The 22,770-nt window shown below is 33.4% G+C and overlaps 1 protein-coding gene across 44 annotated transcripts in view; it reads right to left on the bottom strand.

Moving 5' to 3' along the window:
* Positions 1–22,770, bottom strand: part of Lingo2 (leucine rich repeat and Ig domain containing 2) — a 1,208,229-nt gene that overhangs the window by 524,465 nt on the left and 660,994 nt on the right. For 39 of the 44 annotated variants that reach the window (XR_012440409.1, XR_012440405.1, XR_012440406.1 and 36 more), the window contains one exon: positions 469–549. The exons of the other annotated variants lie outside the window; for them this stretch is intronic. The gene's annotated coding sequence lies outside the window, so the exon portion shown is untranslated. The remainder of the gene's footprint in view (positions 1–468; positions 550–22,770) is intronic. 44 annotated transcript variants of the gene reach the window in all.

Below are 22,770 nucleotides of genomic sequence, written 5' to 3'. Positions count from 1 at the left end.
TACTCACTTGTAAGGTTGTAGCAAGAATTCAATAAAATAGTTCAGTAAAGTATTTTGTATTTATTACTTGGCATATGGGTTATATCTTGAAGTTCTCTATGCTAAGGAAACTACTAGAGACTTCATACGTCATTTTTTGTTAATTCTCAAGAAAATCAAAGAAGATAGCTATTAAAATTTTCTATTTGAAAGCAAAGAATTAAAATTCAAGGAATATAAATAACTTTCACAAAATCATACAGTTGCTTAAAATCCATGTCTGTTCTTAACAAATTTGGTGATGTTCAAACAGTAAACCACTTCCTAAAGGTCTTCCAAGTCATAAGAATAAATTTGACATGTTAAATTTTAGAAGCACTGTCACTTAAAAAAATTTATATACCATGAGAACGGTTTGAATAAGAAGCAGTGTCAACAGTTCTTAGTACATAGAAAAAAGAGGCCTGTGGGTTACATTTTTCCACTTACCAGCTTGGAATATTGGGTTCTTCATGCTGGTAGTGGCTACTTGCAATATTCCTTTCAGAGCCTCTTCTCACACCCTTATTGCTAGGTTGCAAAAATAAATAAAAAAATTATTTACTTCAAGAAAGATCTCCATATATTCATGACCACAATAATAACTGACACTTACATGACACCTGTCTTCTAAAGCTTTTAGAACAGTTGACCCACTACATGTATTTGGAAGTTTCCATTTTTGAAGGCAAGTATATTATCATGTTTATCTTGGGATTCCAAGAAAATTACAAAGTATCTATTATACAAGCATTCATCCAGTTATTTTCTTTTTCATTAAATACGTAAGTAAATAATATTCATGACAAAGCTATTCATACATTTGAAGGCCTACTAGTTCAATTCCATGAGGCAAAACAGTAATTTTTACAACATACTTGTTTGCAAAAGAGAACAAAAAAAAAAGCCAGATAAAGGTGTGCTATGTTGATAACCTGCCATTTCAAAGTTTAAAAATCTGACAGTATCATCAGTATGCAGGTCAAAGATTATTCCTTATACTTTCAGTATTTATTAGTTAATAAAACTAAAATTTTATTATGCAAATACTTATGATCAATTTAGCAGGGCAATTTAAATGCAACCAATCCAAAACTGGAATCTAGCTGAGTGCTAGTTACTCATGCATATAATTTTAGCATTTGGGAGGCTGCGATGGAAAGAATCCTGGTTTGAGACCAAGCAGGGGAAAACCTCTGTGAGACATGATCTCAGCCAAAAGCTGGGCATCACAGTTCCATGCAAGCACAGGCAAAAAAAAAAGTTTACCAGACTCCATCTTAATGGAATAAAGCTATGTATCATCCCAGAAATGGCAAGAAGCCTACTATGAGAAGATCATGGTCCAGGTCCTGTGCAAAAAAAACCTATCTCCAAAATAACAAAAGGGACTGGAGGTGTGGTTCTAGTGGTGGAGTGCAAGAGTCCCTAAGTTCAAAATCCAGTACTGGAAAACAAAACAAAATGAAACAAAACAAAGCAAACAAACAAAAGATTGACTGGAATCTACTTTTGGAGAAATTTTAAGTCTGAAAAAGGAAATTAGATTTTTTTTTAGAGTTGGAATATAATTTTTATAATTTTCATTATCAATCTTTCCCTTCCTACCCTACTTACCATCTCCACTTCAGTCCCCTCTGTAATTCACAAAAAGAAGAAAGTATAAAGATGAACGAGAAAGATAATTTGACAGAAAATAGAAGCTTTTCCTGATAGGTTTTGTTCACTCAAAAGTAATGTACGATGTGCAATTCTAAGATAATTAGATTGTCAGTCACTTTCCTTCAAATGTCATATTTACATATCCGATTTCCTGCTTGATATTGCCATTTGCATGAGTATTAATAATAGCAATAATTATTATGTATTGCTAACAATCTATCAGGAACTATATTTGGCATTTATCAGCATGATCTCACTTGTTATCTGTAACTCTGTAGGGCAGAAATGATTACTATTCCTATTTCTAAAGATGAGAAAAGTTAAGGACAGTTTAAGTAACTATTCAAGATCCACTGATGGTAAACAGCAAAATAGGATTTGATCCTTTTTGAGAGTCCATTCTTTTAATCTCCAAGACCTTTCAGTCTTAACTAAAGTGGAACCCCTGATTTTTCTCTTGTGTCTAACCAAGTCTTCCTCCATTTCCTAAGAAATTAGCACATCTGTTTTGACTCAATTCAGGAATGTACAATTCAACTCTGGTTGATATCTTCCTTTTTCATATTAATTATATATGCTAAATGCAACTTGAACACTACACCTCTCTTCTCTTACTCCAACACCCTATGTGAAGTCACCATTGTCTGTCACCTAAAGTATAGCAAGAGTCTTCTACTTATTCTCACTTAATTCTCCTTTTGACCCCTTCCCCAATCCATTGCTCACAAGATTGGACTTTTCATTTGTGCAAATCATCTTTTCACTTCTAAGCTTAAAATTCTTCAGTCTTTCTGCTGTTCTTGGAATAAAATCCAATCATCTGACTATGGCTTTCAAGTTTTGACATGAGCTGGTTGTAGTCTCTTAAATATTGTCTTGTGGCTTTCAAGTTTTGACATGAGCTGGTTGTAGTCTCTTAAATATTGTCTTGTGTAATTCTGTTATCCTATAAACTCTTCCCCTGACAAGTGGTGTTCTTCAGCACCTAAGGATTTTGCTCTTTTGGAAGTCAAACCTGGAATGCTTTGTGACTGAGTCCTTTTCATTCTTCAGGACTCCATTCAAAAGTCGTTTTCTCAGAGGTTGCTCTTTGTCTCAGAGACCTCAAGGTCTCTCTCCTCCTAGCACATTCTACGATTATAATTCTGTTTGTTAGATGTCTATTATCTCTGTGTGTATTTCCAAAAATATTATAAATATAACTATTTTTAAAAAAAACTTAAATTTTCTTTTTTTCAACAAATAACCATTACTTTAAAGTCAATAATACATTAATAGGATGGCAGTCAGTTACCAAATCGTACATACTTCTGCACTCCTTTACTTTGTAATTTGTCAATAGCTCTGAATAAATAAGAATTTCCTTGCTTTGGACATACATGTACATCATGATGTCCCATGGTCCCATGATTATTTAACAACATATAATGAATTAAATGAAATATTGTTTTCTTTTCTTTTGGCTAATAAGATTTAAAAAAACAACTTTTGCTTTCTTCTATAATTTCTCCTATATTTCTAATATCTTTTACCTTAAATCTTTGCTACCCTTTATTAAATAAACCCTACAATATTCCAAGCTAAAAGGGTATAGAATGTATATTTGTGATACTATCACATTTAATTGATTTATGCAATGAATGTTAACAATAATGCTTTTAATTTTAGGCACTTACAAATAAGGCAAGCCCTACATTAATGAGTTGATACTCATTTTTAAAGATAAAATGATAAAAAAAATGATAACAGCTACTAAGATACCTAGTTTTTAGCTGGAGGAATTTGTTCTTGGTTATATGGCTTAAAAGTGGCATAACTGAGATTCACTGGTGATGGTTGACCTTTAACAATGAAAAGTTAATATTTTTAAAAATCAAATATCTTCATGCTAGAATTAGCTATTTTAGGTAGTCAATTACATTACAAAAGAGACACAGAAATCAACTCTATATTGTGTACTTTAGTGAAGGAAATACTTATGCCAAAATAACAATTGCTTGCAAAAGCACAGGAACTATCATTTTAAATTCTACCAAATACTGATTATAGTTTTTGTTTTCAAATTTTAGCAAAAGGACATTTAATTGCTAAATGCTACTTGAATTTCTTATTGATGAAGATCTTTATAAAGTCATAGGTTTTATTTATCATTGGTGGAAGGATACAAAAATGTAATTAGAAATTAAACAAAATATTTAATAAAAGTGGACCTGTGTAACAAAGATATGCCTCTTTCTGAGGTGTTTTTGATCAAATTTCCAAATAGCAATATATTTCAGTATCATTTCTCCAAATTCCATTAAAGAGTCACCATGGTCATATCAATAATCAGGATTTCTCTATTATGAATATCATTACTAAAGCTTTTCTTAATGATTGGAATAACACTTTGAGGAAAAAATTTAATAGGGTCACTTTCTAAGCAGAATTATAATAAATTATCGTTATCTACTTTGATAGATTCTGTAATGCTTTGATTTTGTGTGAGGTTAATTTGCATCTCTAAAGAGTTGCTACAGTAATCGTTGTAGGTTAAAAATGGTTTCAGTTAGATTCAATACCTAATCAAGAATTTTACCAACACAGGAAAGATATAATCTCTGCCCAATAGGTTGGCATGACTTCTCTTTTAAAGAAGTTTACCAAGAGCGGACCAGTTTCCATTTTCTTCATTACTCCTGAGACCCATGCAATCATTTCCTTTGTCTGGATATTCAAATATTATCTTCAGACATTTCTTTGGAAGAAAACACTTAGGTGTCTACATAATAAAAAGCATCTAAACTCTGATCATGTTTAAAAATCAATTATTCAGAGAAGTTCACTCTTTTCAAGAGCAGATGGGAAAATGTTCAGCAAACTCATAGTGCAAGACATAAGTGTGGGAATCAGAACAACAATAGTTTAAGTAAACATCAAATAAGAGCAAATAAAAAGTAAGTTGTATACAGAAATGCATGTCTGTGGGCTTCCTAGGAGGAAGAACACTAGTATTCTAATATCTGGGTTATTAAAGTCTTAATGAAATAAGTGATCACTTTGTAAGTAGCTTCTTAGACTTCAACTTCTTTCATGTTCAGTCTACTGCTAAAATGCTACTGTACTTCTTATTCAGTTTTCTTCAATTTTAAACTTTATCATACAAACTCCTCTATTAGGTCTTGAAGACTTTCTATAATGGATGATTTAAAAGGCAGTTGATAGACTTTTCTTAAAAACAAAACAAAACAAAAAAAGATGTTGCTAATTCTATTTCTGATACCCAGGAGCTCCTTCTCCTGCTGTAATAGTTTCTTAGCCAAGCCACATGCCTCAATAACATTTTTGCCTTTCTTTTATACATAAGTTCCTTCTTCAATTTTATCAGATTAGATTCTTTAAATCCAAGTTAGAATCTTTTCAACCCAGTATAAAAACATTCTTAAGGTTTCCCATTCCATATGGAATAAAATGAGTAGGAAATAACTAAGCCTGGACTCAATACTTTCAATTGTCTTTGGTTTACCTAGACTCATTTCTTAGGTCTTTTGTTAAAATTAAGATTTCTTCTCCTTAATGCTATTATCATCATTTGTCTACAGCTCCAGTACCAAAGAAAATCTTTCCATTTTCTCATCTCCAAAGCAAAGGACTGTCTGGTGATAAAGTACCTTTCTGTGTACTGCAGGCATTTTGGAAATAGCTCTCAGATCAAACTAAATGAGTTCCAGTATAAATAAAGAACCTAAGACATTGCAGATAGCACTCAGGAAGATATTGGTGTGACAGCTAGAAAGATGTGGTGTGACCCTCTGCAATTGATGTTTTGTACTGAGTGCAGGGTCTAATAAAATGAGTTCCATCATGGAACTTGTGTGTTCAAAGAAATGTATATTAAGCCTAAATATGAGCTTTGACTGCTACTTTAGTGAAAGGGAAAATAAGAGGTGGAAAAAAAAACTATAACTAGAATGATAAGGAGTTAGATCCAGTCTTCAAATAACTTCAATATGTATTTTCTATTCTAATCAAAGTGAGAAGTGAAAGGATATTTATATTATATAAGTTGCTTTGCTGTGAATTATTTCAAATACACTGAAACATGACTTTATTCTAAAACCTCTGACACATTTTATAGTTTGATTCATTTTCTAACACTTCCAAAGCTGTGGTTCATTAAATTATACTTGTTTCATATATACCACCCTGAATATCTACTGTTAACCTAAAATGATTGGAGGAAAAGAATATATTTTAAATATATTCTGCTACTCTCATGTAGATGAATGCAGACAGCTTCCTAGAGAGGTTTTACTTCAAGGTTGTAGGAAAAGCTTCACAGCCTGATAAGGTGGATGGGGAGGGTGAAGAAATCATCTCATGATTGTAGGCTAAGTTCTACATACAGCCTGGGCATATATTCAATGGCTTTAGTGTCATCCATGGCTTCTAATAGCATGGTCATTCCTAAAATACTCTTTACCTGAGTGAAGTGAGTGAGAGTTTCTCATTAAAGTTTCACTTTTTGGGTATAGCTTAGCAGTGGACAGAATCACACACTCTTTCAAGCATAAATAAGTCCTATTCAATGTGAGGAGACTGGTGTTTGTTGACAAGGATTACAATGCAGTTCTCTTGGCACCAATAAATGAGCTGAAACAACAGATCCAACTGTTGCACAAATACATATATAGAGAGTAGAAGGTAGGCTCCTTGTACCTGTCACACATTGGTCCATATTTTGCTCTCTACAACTATTTAGAATATATAGAATTACAGCTTCACATGACAGATCTTCAAATAATTTAAGGAAGTTATCATTGTCCTGCAAGTATATGGAACATATTTCAGACCCAGCATCATCACTTTCCTGAGTAGAAAATGACAGCCACATTCCTTACATGACATGTCTGCAGACACTTCACTATTTCAGTCACTTCTTTTTGGATGCATTTCAATTTGTCAATGTCTCCTTTGAAAATATATTGAACACCCTAAAACATTTCTGAAGCTTCTAGAAGAAATGGAAAATCCCAAGAACAATGATAAATTCCTCTTGTGTATGATGAGTGATGACGCCTAAACTAAAATAAAATTTCCATTTCTCAAAAGTATCCAGAGATGAATTATCATCAAAGAATGGATTAAAAATTCAACTTTAAATTTAGTGGTGTTACAGCATGGGGTTTGTATCTGTGTGTGTGTGTGTGTGTGTGTGTGTGTGTGTGTGTGTGTGTGTGTGTGAAAGAGAGAAAGCATTGTCTACAGCTACACTATGTTGTTTGCAATCCATAGACATTTAAATTACTTGTCTAAACAATTTGATAAATTTCCAAAATATTGAACTTCCTGAGAAGGATGGAAAGAAAAACTATTAGAGAAAAGATACTTGGGTGATGAGTCTGAGTCTATCCCTCCCCCAGTTAAGTAATCTTGGACAAGTCACCAACATCTGTTTTTCTCAGTTTCTTCATTAGCAAAGGGAAGTATTGAGTAGATTATGTATGTGTTAGTCAATTTTCTTTGCTGTGACAAATACCTGAGAGGAAGGATTTATTTTGGCTCACAGTTTCAGAGATTGTAGTCTAAGTTCAGCTGGATTAATTGCTTTCGTCCAGAGGCAAGGGAGACTGTCATCTCAGCAGGAGTATGTGGCAGAGAGACTGCTCAACTCATGGCAGCCAGGAAGCAGGAGGAGAAGTAAAGGAAGTGGCTGGAATAAGGTATATATTTCCAGGACATGGCTCCTGTGACTCAACCCCCATAACTTGACCTTACCTCCAAATAATACCATCATGTTATGAATCCATCAAGGCATTAACCCATTAAATAGATGAGACCCTGCAGTACCCAACCATTACTCAAAAGCCCATCAGCTGGCACCAAGCCCTCAATACATGATTCTTCAGAGGACATTTCAACTTTAAACCATAACGGTCTTTAAGATCCCATGTAAATTCTATTGCTTTCTGGTAAGGTAGACCTAGAATTTTAGGCCCATGTACCAATGGATTTGTTCCAAGCCCATGAAGGGTATATTGGGATCTTGGACCATTCCTCTGTCTTTGCTCTGTGGCTACTATAAGGTGAATAAGCTTCCATCACCATATGCTTCTGCCATGAGTTCTGCACCACAGGCTCAAAGCAATAGAACCAAGTAATTATGAACTTAAGCCTCCAAAACCGTGAGCCAAAATAAACCTTTCCTCCTTTTAAGTTTATTATCTTAGAATATTTTGTCACAATAAGGACAGCTAATATATAAGGAATATTAATGTTTCAAAATGTACTTGTCAGTAGTCCTGTAGCCCTGTCTTTGATTATAATTGAACCCAGATTTAAGTATTTTTTTTTACAATAAAACCTGAGAAAAGTGTCTTACAAGTTTTAGTTCATTGAATGGCTTGTTTAGCAACATTTTAATATGCTTTAAGTGAAGCATAATAATGGGCAATATGGAAAGTATAACAGAAAATCATCATAATTCTTTCCTTTTAGGAATTTACAGTCTAGTTAGGTAGATCAGACCTTATAATTCAAAGCAAGACAAATATGAGTGTAAAATAAATGGCAATGATAATGAAATTTACAAGGGGAAAAGATGGAATGTACTTCAAGAAGGTGGTAGAAGGAGATAGGAACAGTTGAGTAGGATTTTGATAGATGGCAGAATGGAGTACTGACTAGGATAATCAAACTTTTAGATACAAAGTCCTATACTGTTCAGGAAAATGTACAGCAACTGTATGTGATAACCACAAAACATGTAATCACTAGTCAAGGACATACATGTAAACAAAGAGTTTCAGCTGTCACTTGTACTCTCAACTTACCTCCCTGCTTAGTTAGCATGACATACAATCACTCTTAAAATTTATAAACTGTGTAAAGTGTGTGGTGCCTGTGCAGCCTTGTACTATCAGGGGACTTGAGAACAGGAGGGGATTTGATATCTACTTTGGGGGTTTGAAATGTACTTAAGAGACATAGCTGAAAACAACAATAATCTGTTGTCAACTGGATTTGGAGGAGATGACTAATACTTTTGTTGTTGCCAAATCACTGTTTTTGGCATCACCACTGATTAGAATGGAAAAAAATTTCTGGACTTTAATTATGGGGTCAAGTGATGAAGCTCTGAGGAAGTTACTTTTGTGATAGGAGCAAAGGTGTAAGCCTTCAGAATTAGAATTAATTCCAATTTGTCTGGAAAGGCATCAGTTTAATACAGATAAGAAGAAGGGAGAAGATTCTTCTGAAGCCTGACTAGAATCTAGCAGATTTGAACTGGTAAATCTTGTAGTTCTCCTCTTCCAATAATTTAGTTAAGGGTAACACTTAAATAAAGGGTAAAATTTGGTCTTATTTTGCTGAACACAGCAGGCATAGTGGTGACAATTTCAGGGTTCTATATGTCAAGTTCTTATATTCTGGTGAAATAAACACAGGCCATTATGTTTCATGAATTGTGTATCACAAATAACTGATAAACAGTAATAGGTGCTCAGTAAGTGTTTACCGAGTAATGAGGTTTGATAAAAACTAGGAATGCTTTGTCATTTACAGAAAAGGTACATTTATTATCATCAGGAAATTTCCTCTAACCTCTTCTCTTTCCAAAGAAAATGCACATATCTGTGATTGTGTGTATTATTTACACATTATTGTGTATATTGTTTCCTGTTGTTCAGATTTTCTTTCCAAAGAGAGTTCCTTCAGCACAGGAGCCATCTCCTTTTACACTGAACAGTACACTGAACAGTCTGCAACTATATAATTCTATAATGACACAAAAACATCTTAGATTGATTCACTTTCAATGCATGGACTGTAACACCAAGTTTCACAAAGCAAAACATTTAAAAGGCATTTAAAAGAGAATAAAAAAGAGTAGTATAAAATCATAATCTGTTGGTAGGAGAAAGAATTTAGTCATTCTCTGAGAAGGAATGTGGAGAGTGGATTATGAGAAGCCTATGAGAACTGACATAAGCAAGGTAAGATGCAGCTCAGCTCTTTTCTTAAGATGATTCTGTAGGCTGAGATTAGCATAGCCCCAGCCACAGAAGAGGAAAACGCAGAACAGCTGCTTTTCCTAAGTTGTTTATGTTCAGAGAAGCAGGAACACAGGTTTCTCCTGTTACAATGTCATGCCCCTCCTGGAGAAAAGTTATTCCACTTCCCTGTTTACCACTGGGTATAAAAGACTCGCTGAAAGAGGACGTGGGTCTTTTTGCTTTTTGCTTTTGGCTTTTTAATGTGGAAGGCTTTGGAAGGGAAAATAAATGGCTAAAGGGAGAATTGCTGAAGGAGAATTGCTAAAGGAGAATTTCTAAACGGGAATTGCTAGTAAATCTGAGGGCTGAGACTTTAAGAAAGTTCAAGAGAGAACATGGGACAGTGCAAGTCTAAGGACTGAGACTTTAAGAGTTATGAATATGCAGTTTTTAGGCATGGCTGCTTGTTTGCAAGTCTGAGCACTGAGATTTTAAGAAAGCTAAAGAGAGAACATGGGGCAGTGAAAGCTTGGGGGCAAAGACTTTAAGAGAGATTATGCTAAAGAACAGCTAAGAGAAAACATGGGACAGGGCCAGTCTAAGGAAAGAGACTTTAAAAAACAGAAAAGAAGACTTTAGAAGAAAGGTTTTAAGGAAAGACTTTAAAAGCAAGGTTTTAAAGAATCATAAAAGGAGTAAGGTCTTAAAGAATAAAGATAGAGATAAGAAGCAGAGTAATAGAGAAAAGAAGCAATGAAGGTTGTGCATCTACATCTGAGTGCCCAACACACATGGCCCCAACTTTCTGTCTGTCTGTCTATGCTGTGTCCTTTCTACATCTCCCGTCACCACCCAGTTAGGCCTAGTTAGGTTTGGTAATAACCAGCATTGAGAAAAAGCTTGCTCCAAAGGAAGACTTGGTAAGAAAGAATATATACACATTCAATTTTTGTAAGGGATTTTCACTCTCTTTATTAATGACACCGAGCTTGTTGAAAAAACAGAACCCATTCATCTGGGGGGACAATGTTGGGGTTTGAACTCAGCCTCACACTTACTAGGCAGGCATTCTTACCATTTGAGCCACTCTAACAACCCCAAGAAAACATTTGAAAACCACAATTACAAGAGCCAATACAATATAATCAATCCTCCTATAAACATCCTCTGCTCCTTCTCAACTTACATAAAATGTGTGGGAAATAGCAAATTGCCCAGGGAAATACTGAGTGAAGTGAGAACAAATAGCTATAATATACCCAGAAGAAAGACTAATCTAAATAGCACCATAAAACTCAATCTTTTCTGCATGGTGACAACTCAGATCTAGGAATGCAGGTAGCTACAGTCAGACTTGATCCTAATTTACCTAATTTATTGCTTATGTGTCTTAAATGTTAAATAATGCTGTTATAGCCATTAACTCAAATTTGTTAATTAGGGGAAAAATTACGGAATATTTTTTCAGTTTAATTTACCAAGGTATTCTCAGTCAACATAAGGTAGCTATTTGATGAGGCTTCTCAGCTGTTAATATGACCCATAGTGTATAGAAAAAAGGGAACACAAAACAGAGAAAAAGTAGCTGTGAAGCTTACTTAAAAGCTGCAAAGTATAGTCAATCTAAGACTGATACTCCTTAGTACAGCCTTGCTGACATTCATTTTGATAATGTACATATTCGTTCTTACAAGTCAAATGATACGTCATCGACTAGGATAAACAATTCTTCCACTTCTTCCAAAATGGTGTGATTTTGAGTAGTAAAAAACTACACAGACACAGGGATGTGAATTGCAGTGCTGAAATGTCAGTATGGATTCTTAAGTTTTTTGTGCTTTTGAAGGCTTGACAAATGTTTGGAAGTGCCTGTAGGACTTTGAAATAACATCAAGAAGAGAATTTAAAGATAAGTAATAATATTCAGACTTTCTGAGAAAGGGCTTTGTTAGGAGAACTCTCCTCCTCCAAGACTTTAATAGTCAAACTCAATATGAAGGCAGGAAATCCCAGGGTTAAATTTATTGCAATCCTATTTTCATGGTCTTAAAACAGTAAAGAAATTGAAGACTTTAAAAAAATGTTAGTTTAAATGGTATGTTCACAATGGACTACTAATAAAAATTTAGAGCTATTTTAAGCATGTATTTTCTTATTCATTCTACCTTAAGGCAGTCTGTGAGGGCACTACTTAATGGGAATATTGGGCTAGATGGGCCAATAGTGTGACTTATGGTGGCAGCTTCTAATTCTATATTATCCTAATAATACCATTTTGTTTGCAAGAGACTTGGTTTTTAATTTCTCTGAGTCAATGCACTTAAATGGTCAAGTTTGCTAAATATTCCAGCAAAAAGACACTGCCTTGGAGAACTAAAGTCTATTACTTATTAATTAAATAATATTGTAAATAGACTTATCTCATCAGGATCATCAAAAATGACATACCCTAGGATAATGAAGGTAACACAATATAATATTTGGTTAAAACACCAATCATGAAGTAAAACCTTGAATTAAGATTTCAACACCACAGTTAATTGGTTGGATATTATGCAAGCTTTCTGACTTAGCTGAGAAACAAAATCAAGCAACAATATAGATGTGAGAATCAAATGAGTTGTTGCAGAGTACTTAGAGACCATGAGTAATCTACGTTGTTAATTATTTTTTGCTTTTGTTAATATCTTTGTTAATAGTAACCCTAGGTTTAAACCTAAGCATCCTTCAATGAGAATGTGATAACAACTGATTTACCACATGGTGATCCTAGTTATACCAAATCATAGTCTCAAGTTAAATTGTACAATACCTGAATTAATCAAACTATTTTGCTGTCATTAAATTTTCTGATAGTGAGTAAACTATCTACAAATGTTTGGCCAGTAAATGAATACCTTACATTTTGTTGGGCATTTTAAATTAAAATTTAAAAAGTGTTTAATGGTAAACTGTTTTGCTTTCATTTACTTAGGTAAAGTTTTTGACTCCCAGGCTTCAGGGAAGTGAAGAATGCAAAAATGTATAAGAGCACCACCCGTATTTTCAAAAGACTTGTATTCTAACTATGTAGACAAAAGGAGACAAGAAGAAATCCTCTTCTTACTTCTCTACCCTCTGCTGCCAACTGTAGCCAGTTTCCAGAATATTGTTGATCAACATTTGTAAGTGACTCTGATAATCATGCTTTAAAATGCCATACACCTGGGACTTTATGATAGTTTTTCTGCAATTCTTTCTTCCTTTTAAAATTGTCGATAAGTCAGTGAAGGACCTACTCTTTGAAGATAAGCACGACCTTTTGTTCCCCTATCTTTTGTATTTTGTCATTAACTTGCTGATAAAGCTGAGGTTTAGGGTAGTAAGGAAAGGCATATAGATGAAGATTACATTAGAAATAGAGCTTGTTATTCCAATTAACAGTCCAATATTTATAATAAATGGATACAGTTCTTTACCAGAAAGTTAAGAAATGAATATATTTATATATATATGTCATCAGAAAATAAAAATATTGTTCATTTATGTAATTTTCCAAATCATTTGGCTTAATTTTAATAATTAAAGCTTTCTTTTATTTTCCCATATATTTTTTATTAATTTATAGAAAATTTGTATAAACTATGTTATTTTAGAAATGAGATTAGCTAAGGTTTTTAACCAAATATAACAGACTCAGTGGGAGAAGAAATGCTTCTGTGTATAAGAGTGGCTTCTGGCTGACAGTACAATGTACTGTGGGAATAAGTAAGTGCCCATAGGAAAAGGGACAGTCCAACTTTCTTGGTGAGTTTATTAGAGAGTTATTAGGTCATCCATTGAGTTTCTCTTGTGCATGGGCCCACAATTAATTATAAATTAGAACATGCTTTTTTCTATTTAACATTGCCCTATGTGCATTTAGCTCTTTCAGGAATTCCAGGGAGAAAGGAAACTAGCTTATTGTGTTTTCTCATATTGACCAAATCCCACCCACATCCACACATTCAAAAACAAAGCAAGATAATGAATGAAAATAAAAGCAAAGAGCAAGAAAGTGCTAATTCAATCTTGGCCTTACAGTAGTCAACAAAAGTCCAGAATGGTACACAGGTATATGGTGTGTGCTGCTTTCAAGCCTCACCCCAGTAAGATGCTTAAGATTTTAGGTCGAACAAAGGGAGCAGGCTGAAGGGAATAAGTCAACCTCAACTCCCATAACATATTTCAGGAAAGATAAACCTATGTCACAGAAATTTAACAAAAGTAAAAGCATTCAGGCTTAGAAATATTGATTAGTAGTTCCCTAATATAATCCATAGATTATTGCTTACTTACTGTATCAGGATTAACTCAAACACTTGTTAAAAATCAAATTCTCCTGTCTCAACCCCAAGAGATTCTGATTGAGTATTGGTGGGTGAACTGGTAACATGCATCTTCAATTTCTCAGAGTAAATCTGAGAAGGAGTTAGGTTTATGAGCAGCTGGATTAAGTGATTTTTCAGCATTATGAAGTCTAACTAGAAGCCACTTTCCCATGTTCTGTTTTAAAAGATCCTCTAAGGTTAACCCGGAATTACTTCACTCTAATGATGTCTATGACAACAAATATAAATGTCCTTGATTAAGTGAGGAGTCCCATCTACTGGTCAATGTAAAACATTTATCTTAAACATCAGTACTTTAATGGTGTTGACAATGGCATAGAGAAATGGCATTCTTACAAGATACTGGGGTTTTCTATACATTAGTTGAAATTTCGTGGACAATTTTTTCTGGATATATCAAAATTGCTAGCTTATTGCTCATATCCTATGACCAAATAATTTTACTTTAGGAAGATTATTTCATATCTATGTCCCTCATATATGTTCAAAAATGAATGTAAAAATGTTTACTGTAAAATTATTTGTAAGTTAAAAAATCTGGAAAGGAATATGAGAAACATCTTATGTGCATCACTGTATGGGGACACTCACTGCAAATGATACCTTCAAAAATAATCTTAGATTTCAGAATTTTAAGTTTTAGATTTCTCAATTATGATTGCTATTAGAAACAAATATATATAAGAATTTCGTACACAAAGCTGAGTCCCTTAGATATCATGTATCTTTTATTTACCAATTACATTAAGGAGGAAAATAAAATAATATCTAATCAGTTTGTAAGAACTATCCAGTTCTAGTTTCTTAGGGGTGGAAACTCAGGATACCAAACAAATAAAGCATTAACAACACAAAGCATTAACTCACATGATAAAAAGTTGAAAGTATTGTGCTTGCCTGGAGCATATTTTTAGAAAGAATTCAAAATTCCTGCAAAGTATTGGTACAGTATAAATGCTGCCACCACCATAATGAGGGATATGCAATTGACAACCTGGATCTGCACAGCATAACTTCAGGTATACCACATAGTACTGTCAAGTTTAATTTTGCCATTTTCTTTAAAAGTAGGCTTTGAAAATCACTCTATGTCTCTTCCAAGCTTCTTCTAACTCCTGAAATACTGACAACTGATTATTATTCCCTCCATTGTAGAAGATGTATGAAATGGCTTCAACTGAAGAGAACCCTAACTACCACTGGGTCTCTGAATTCCAAGTAATGTGTACAAGATGGAATAGTATAACACTCTAGAAAAGGTCCCCCACCAGTCTAGAAGGGAAGAAGTCAATTTAAGTCCAACTACAAAGAAATACTTAAAAAAATTAAAAGTATAGATTATTTCATCATGGAGCAACTAAACTAAAAGTAATTGTGACTTTCCAGAACACATAAATTTATATAAATATTAACCCAATGCATGTCACTAATTAAAAGCAAAAGAACCAAAATAATTCTGACAGATACAAACTTATTTTTTTCAAGTTTCTTGGTTGATAAGGATGCTCAAAGATGTGTGTCTTTAAGAACAGGAACAGTTATTTTGTGGCTTTTGCCTAATTGTATTTCCAGGCAATGACATGCATTTCTAGACAGTCAAAAACAGAATGATCAAAGAAAAAGGGCAAAAGCCTTCTACTTCTGAGTTTTTGTCTTTTTGTGGTACTGGGATTTGAACGTGGGGCTTCCCATTTGCTAGGCAAGTGCTCTACCACTTCAGCTTTGCCCCTAGTTGAAGTTTTACCTGTTTATTCTAGAAGGAAATCACTCTATTAATTCTTCTACCTACATTTCTTCCACCAGAACTCATCACACAACTCATATAACATTCATTCTGTTATTGCCAGGAGATCAAAGGAAGGAAGTATTTATAGCAGACATGTTGTTTAAAAATCATTATTTAGGAGAACTGTTTGTACAGATGATGACAACTGAGGATGGACATTTGGAAGCCATCCAGAGAGAATACCAGAGCCATCTAAAGAATATAAGGTAATAAGTTATTTAAGACTTATTAGTAAATATAGTATCAAATCTCTGCCTACTTCCATAAGACTTTTGTAGCTGTCTCAGAGTAATTAAAGTTAATAAAAGAAATAGTTTGTTACTTATTTCAATATTTTTAAGTCAACAAATATATAACAAAGCCTATTAAAATCCAAGAATTATGGATTCATGGGGTATTATATTTTAAATAAATATAACAGACATTTAGGCTAACCTTATCAGTTAGGTGTAAGACAGAAGCACAAACAAATATAAGACAATCATAAAATTGTTTAAACTGTGAGGCAGAGATAAAAATAAACATTGTCGATACAAAAGCATGTAAGAACTCACACACTTTTACTCCAAAATGTGGACTTAACCTAACTCCATAATGCCTGAATGAACTTTCCTAAGAAAGTAGCCTCAGACTCATTTATCTGCACTCTGAAGAGGGTTCAACTTCAATGCCTTACATCTGGTCTTACTTTTACCTTTTTTTCTAAGCCATAGAGATGGAATGGGAGGTCATGTGGAAATGCAGAGGAAGAATCAGAATACCACTTTTCAGCCTTAGTGTAAAAGATGACTTGCCTGTTTTCTGAAGCACTCAGTTAATTAGGAAGCAGAAAAAAGATCTCAGTCACTCCTACCCAGGATTGTGAATATCATCACTTTTATCTTATTATTCAATAAGAATATAAGCATGAATCTGGTAAAGTCCTGTATGATCACAGTTCTTGGGAAAGTCTGCCAGTCATTGATTAATAATCCTTAGGTTTAACTCTTAAATAAATGAGAGGTAATTTTCTAGTTCTATGTCAATGAGTTCAAACATAGTAGTAATTATGTATAGCTTTTGTTTTGTTTTGCTTTGTTTTGAGACAAGGACTTTCTCTGTAGCCCAGGCTGACCTTGAATGAATGATCCTCCTGCTTCAGCCTCCAACTACTGAGATTACAGATGTGCACCACCATGTCCAGCTCCTATATTTGATATTGAAATATGTAGGTTCAAACCCATATTTATCATTTACCAGCTGAATGGTTTGGGGTAAGTTACTTAAATTACTGATCTGACTAATTGTAAGTAATGAGGATATACTTCTGAAAACTGAATGGAATAACACTTAAAAGTATCTAGCCCAGTACAAGCTCATAGTACACATTACACAAATGGCATTCCTTCATCTCATTCCTGCTGAAAAGCTATCATTTTAAAGATGGGACATTTTCACAGACACTTAAAGAACAGCTCTCTCCTACAACCCCATCTCTTTCAAGAACTTTCTACTCATTGTCCATTACTACTCAGTAGGAAAAAAATAGATTTTTTAATAAATGGTTCTGAAAAAAATGGTAAAGAATTTTGAGCATTTAACACCAAATACACGAATTTTTTAGAAGATGTTTTATAGTATTATATGACTGGTTAGATACATGGGCGAATCATACATAATATTATCCCAAAGACTCTCAGGTTTCCTCCTTAGTTTTGTTTTAACAGGTATAAATTTCTTATTGACCCTTCATAATCAAAGGTTTTTCATTGAACTATTTGTATGTTAAAAAAAGAACTCTTTCTAGACTAATCAGAGAAAAATAGACAATGTTCTACATAATCCTATTAGATGCCATAGCTGTGCATTCACACAGAGGACATAAAATATATCACTTTCTAGAAACTTCTCCTTGTGTTCTGTTATGTTGAGGTGATTTCTCTTCCTCCTTATCTATCTTATGGAAATCTGAGCCTTGGAAAGTAAGAAAAGATCTAAGCTTAAGTTCCAAAAGTATTTCTAAGAATATGTGGCCACATATTCACAAATGTGAATTTGTTAAATCTCACTATTAAAAGTCAGAGATTCTTAATTTGGGAAAGGGAAGGAAGAAAATAAAGAAATAAGAGGAGAAGAGAAAGAGAATGAAAGAAAGCAAAAAGGAAAGAGCAAATGGGTGGAAGGATGGAGGAAGAAAGGGGATAGAGAAAGGGAGGAAGAGAAGGAAGAGTAAGAAGATAAGAGGTGAAGGATGAGGAAAAGGAGAAAAGAAAATGCTGATGATATACATTACAAGTTTTAGTTTCCACATCTCAAGATAAGAGAAACACACGTATTACTATAGTTTTTTTACACTCATTTTTGAATGGTTTTTTTCTTAGAAATCCATGGCACTGCTCAGTAGTCAGTCACCTGTGTCCTTCACCTCTGCCCACCTGTTCTCATGGGATCTTATTTATTCTCCACCACTTAAATGTCAGTATTCCATTTTGATTTTTGTCTTGCCATACCATCTTCCCAAGTGATCACATTCTGCATCTGATTTCAGTAAGCGACAGCTCAAATATGACTATTTCTACTCCAGATCTTCTTTATAGCTCAGCTTTTCCATCCAAAGTTCACTCATAAATATCTGAGAGGGAACCCTACACTCAGTGTGCCGACAAATAAAAACATCTTTTACACACATCTGTTGCTTAAGTCTCACAACAATTTATAAAGCTTACATAATGATAAATAATGTATTTTTATAGTGCACTGAAGATAGTTTCACAATTAGATTACTATCTTATAAATATTTGTTATGTAGCATGTTTTGATTGACAAACCTTAAAATCAGAAATTAATTAAAAGAACTGCTAATGCATCCCACCTCTAAAAAATTTTATACAGTGCAACAAATCAATAAATGCAGCAGTAAAAACAGTTCTTGTTACACAAGTATTGCTTTTTAGTGCCATAAAAGTGTACTTTTGAGAGTGTAGCATATTATAGTTTAAGTGAAGCTCTTCATTAGATAGTATGAGAAAATGAGGCATGAAAGGAAGATGGAAGAGACTCCTTAACAGTTCCTGTGCAGATAATGTAGGCCAAAGACAATCAGTAGCCATGGCTCATTTATTTTATGTCTGTGAGCACTTAGGGGCAAAATGTTAGTGTTTGCTATCCTGTTGGCTTTCTTTGCTCTGCATCAGTAATGAAAAAATGGATTTGTATATTATGGCATAATTTTTACAAACTTAACAACAGGCTGTTACTGTTAACCAATATGGAAACACCTTATGTATTATTTGGGGTCCATTAAAGTCCTTTCTAAACAGATCTGGTTATAAATTTAGGAAGTCTCCAGAATGAGAAAAACAATCAGCATGAAAGTTCATACATACACTATAAAATATACTCCACAAACACAAACAATAAGGAATATCAGTTATACTTCAAAATGTATTTTTAGGAAAAATCTTTTCTTAATGATTTAGCTTAAAAAGTCTAAGATGTTCTGGATAAAACAATGCCAAAAACCTTGACTCTGTCATTTCTCTACATTTTCCTTACATTCCTATATATTTAGTATGTGTAGTATTGATTAACACATAAAATATTGTGTTACATTTCTATTTTGCCTTCCCTCTCCCTCTAGAACTTTTCATTTAGATACACTTATGTTACATCCAAAAATAAAGTAATGTAACAGGCAAAATTCAAGTTGTCACAGTTTATAATACATAGTGTGTGTAATGCTTCACAAGGGGACTACTTCAAAAGACATATAAAAGAACCAGTGCACACTGAAGGCTCTAGGTTGAAAAGATAAGAAAATAAGCCCATAGTCTGCATTGGAACATTTCTAATGTGGTTGTTTGAAAAGAGTTCTTTCATCCGTTTCTCATCTCACTATTCTTTTGTTGCTAGATTTTTTCACATTTTACCTAAAAAAATTAATTTAACTTTATCATGAAAATGGATAAAATATAAATAATTTTCACACATTTATTATATTCCAAATATGTGCCAGATACTAAAAATAGTCATTGTAGGAAAATTAGGTCATGGTCAGTTCCCTAAATCAGCTTATAAATTAGATGGGAAATAAGGAACTGAGAAATGAGGGAGAGGGAAGCAAGTACAGCAGACATGAAGGCCAATGAACTCAACATCAGTAGTTTTACTTACCAGTGGGAAAAAAGTCCCTTCTTTCATTAATAATAATAAGAAAAGTAATAATAATATACATACTTCAGGGTGCTTTCCTTATATAGCATAATTATATTTGAGCTTCACAGCAATATTCTATCTCTAGTAGTTATAATTTCATATTGTATACTCAAGAAAACTAAGACCAATTTGAACTTTTGCTCCATATTTTACTAACAAATGTATTTTAGGCAGGTTATAACTTGGAGGCTCTGTTTCTTCATTGGTAAGGTGTGAATTTTATACTATGTTCAACCTTGTTCAATTATAAGAATAAGTTTCAATGAATTATTAATGGAAGAACATCTTATGATTGTCATGACAACCTTTTCTGGTTGCAATTGAGAACTTCTTAGATGAAAAATATATATTCTGGATATCTTCCTTCACTCATTTTAAACAACTATTAACTCATTTATATCATAGAGAAAAAGTCTTTGCTTATACTACTGTCTATAAAATTGTTTGTTCCCAGGCACCAAAATCATTGCCTCTATGGAAAATAATTAGCATAAGCAAAATTTCCATCTTGGTCACTTGCAAAAACATTTCTTGCAGGAAAGAATCAATTCTAATGAATTTACTAAGTCATCTTTTCTAGAGCCATTAGGCAACTTGTTTTGTTAAATTTTATTCATTTTCACATACTATTGTAAAATTTAAAACAGCTACAAAGAGAAGAGTAAGTTCTGTGTAATGGGAAGTTCATATATGAAGTCAACAAATAAATTTGAATTGCATACTGTTTTCACATTCACTAATTAACTAGTCTTGGACAGTCTAAGCAGGCAGCAAAGACACTATGAGGAATCCCAAAGAGATGTTCCATGGATGGCATCTACAGCTGATTAAAGGTTTTTATGCTGAATATCTCAATATTCTTTTCATAGGGAAGAATTATCCTTTCTTGAGTATGCTATACCTATGTCACATCTAAAGGGAGAGCATATTTATTCCCTAGTATAATGAAGAAACCCTATCAATGAAAACTAGAGTGGTGATAAAGAATCAAACCTTTCCATCCTCAAAGCATTCATGCACAGTGGTTCTTCCTTGTGAATTCCAGAATTATAAATCATATTCAGAATCCACCTTAGATATTTAACAGACATCTCATACTTACATGTACAATATTGATTTTCTGATTTTTCCCTCCTCCTATGATAAAAAACAGATGCCTATGATATCTTAGTAAAGAACAAAACAAATTTGAGTAACACATGCAAGGTATAACTAAATTTTTATTAATATAATACATAAATGAGCACACATGTATATTTTTATAAATTGTTATGTTTGGAAAATATCTGAAAGGATACACATTCCAGTATTAAAACTGGCTATATCAAGAATGAGGAAACCCAAAAGGCTTTCAAGAATGGTAAAATAACAAATTGATTTATTGACTTATTTAAAATGTTTTTAATAAGCCCTCAGTATTGTTATCATCAGGACAAATGTGTTGGAAAACTAGCACAAGTAAGTTTTAGTATTTTTCTAAAGAATTTCATTTGAGTATTATATTTTGTGACTTAGAGAAAAACTAGAATGACAGTGAAGGGTTCATTGTAAAGCCAGCCTTTCTAATATATTTTGTCATATTTGGAAAGAATAATAACAGGTATTCAAGATTGGTTCTTCCTTAGTGGGTGGGTTAAATGTATGTGGGGTAATCTGGGCTCATTCCAATTCCTGAAAGTGATTTCAAATTTATAAAAGAATATTTGGCTTTCTCAAAGCACTAGCTTATGACTCTAAATAGTATTGACACAAACTGTAAATGCATTTATGTCCCCTTCTATTCCTTTAGCCTTTTGCTTTGTCCATTTGTTGCAATTCCCAGAATTTCATTACTTCTACTTGTATGCTAGCAGATTACAGTTTCAATCATCATTATTGACATCAGAAAAGAATATTAAGTGCTTTCTTGTATATGCTGTTCTCTAGAGCTCCCCAGTTGAGTAATCTTTACTCAGAGCATATGTAGCAACACTTTAAAATGTCACCTTCAGACATGCAGCAAAAACTAAAGGAAACTCTTACCTTTCTGTTTTCTTTCTTTATTAAGATCACCTTTCTTTCTTTTCCTTTGCTAACATAAGTTTTTAAATCCTAGTTCATATGTGGAATGATTTTCCTGACATTTTGCAACAGTATTGACCTAACTACTTGGGTTTTTTCTTTATTAATCCTTAAATTTTGTCTGGATTCCAGACTACATTCTCTTCTTAAATTGATAAGGACATGGAAGGCTAATTATGAGTCATTTCTTGGAAGACAGGAGAAAATGTTTGTAAGATATCTTATGTCTTTTTGCTTATATTTAATATACAAAACCCTATTTGTGGAATCAAAAGATCATGAGTCTTAGAAAACAAGGGTTGCTCTCTATGATTGCTGACTTACTACATATGAGCTATTTGGGTTGTTTTTTTAATTCTATCTGAGCATCTGTGTAGTTATCTGTAGCACAGAAGTAGTTTCAGGGAGTTATTTGAAGTGACTGAAACAGTACCTGAGAATCTAGCAGAGGTCTGTGATATTGTAATTTTCTTCAGTTTAGAGCTCATCTACTCTGGTCCTACCCTTACTCTAATCCTAGTGTTTTTATCTTTGCTGTTTACTTTGCTATAAGTAAGAGTTTACTTGACCAATCCTAAAGAAAATTGGGTGTGGCTTATCTTCCCCTGTTGCATTTCCAGTGGGTAACTACCTCTGGATTTGAGTTTTGACCCTCCCCTCTATATTTTATGAAACATCTCAGAAAAAGAAATTCAGTCATTCC

This window comes from Castor canadensis, chromosome 13 (genome assembly GCF_047511655.1).
Source record: "Castor canadensis chromosome 13, mCasCan1.hap1v2, whole genome shotgun sequence".
In the NCBI taxonomy this organism is placed as follows: domain Eukaryota; kingdom Metazoa; phylum Chordata; class Mammalia; order Rodentia; family Castoridae; genus Castor; species Castor canadensis.
The sequence above is the reverse complement of the archived record's forward strand: the minus strand, read 5'-3'. Positions and strand labels throughout refer to the sequence as shown.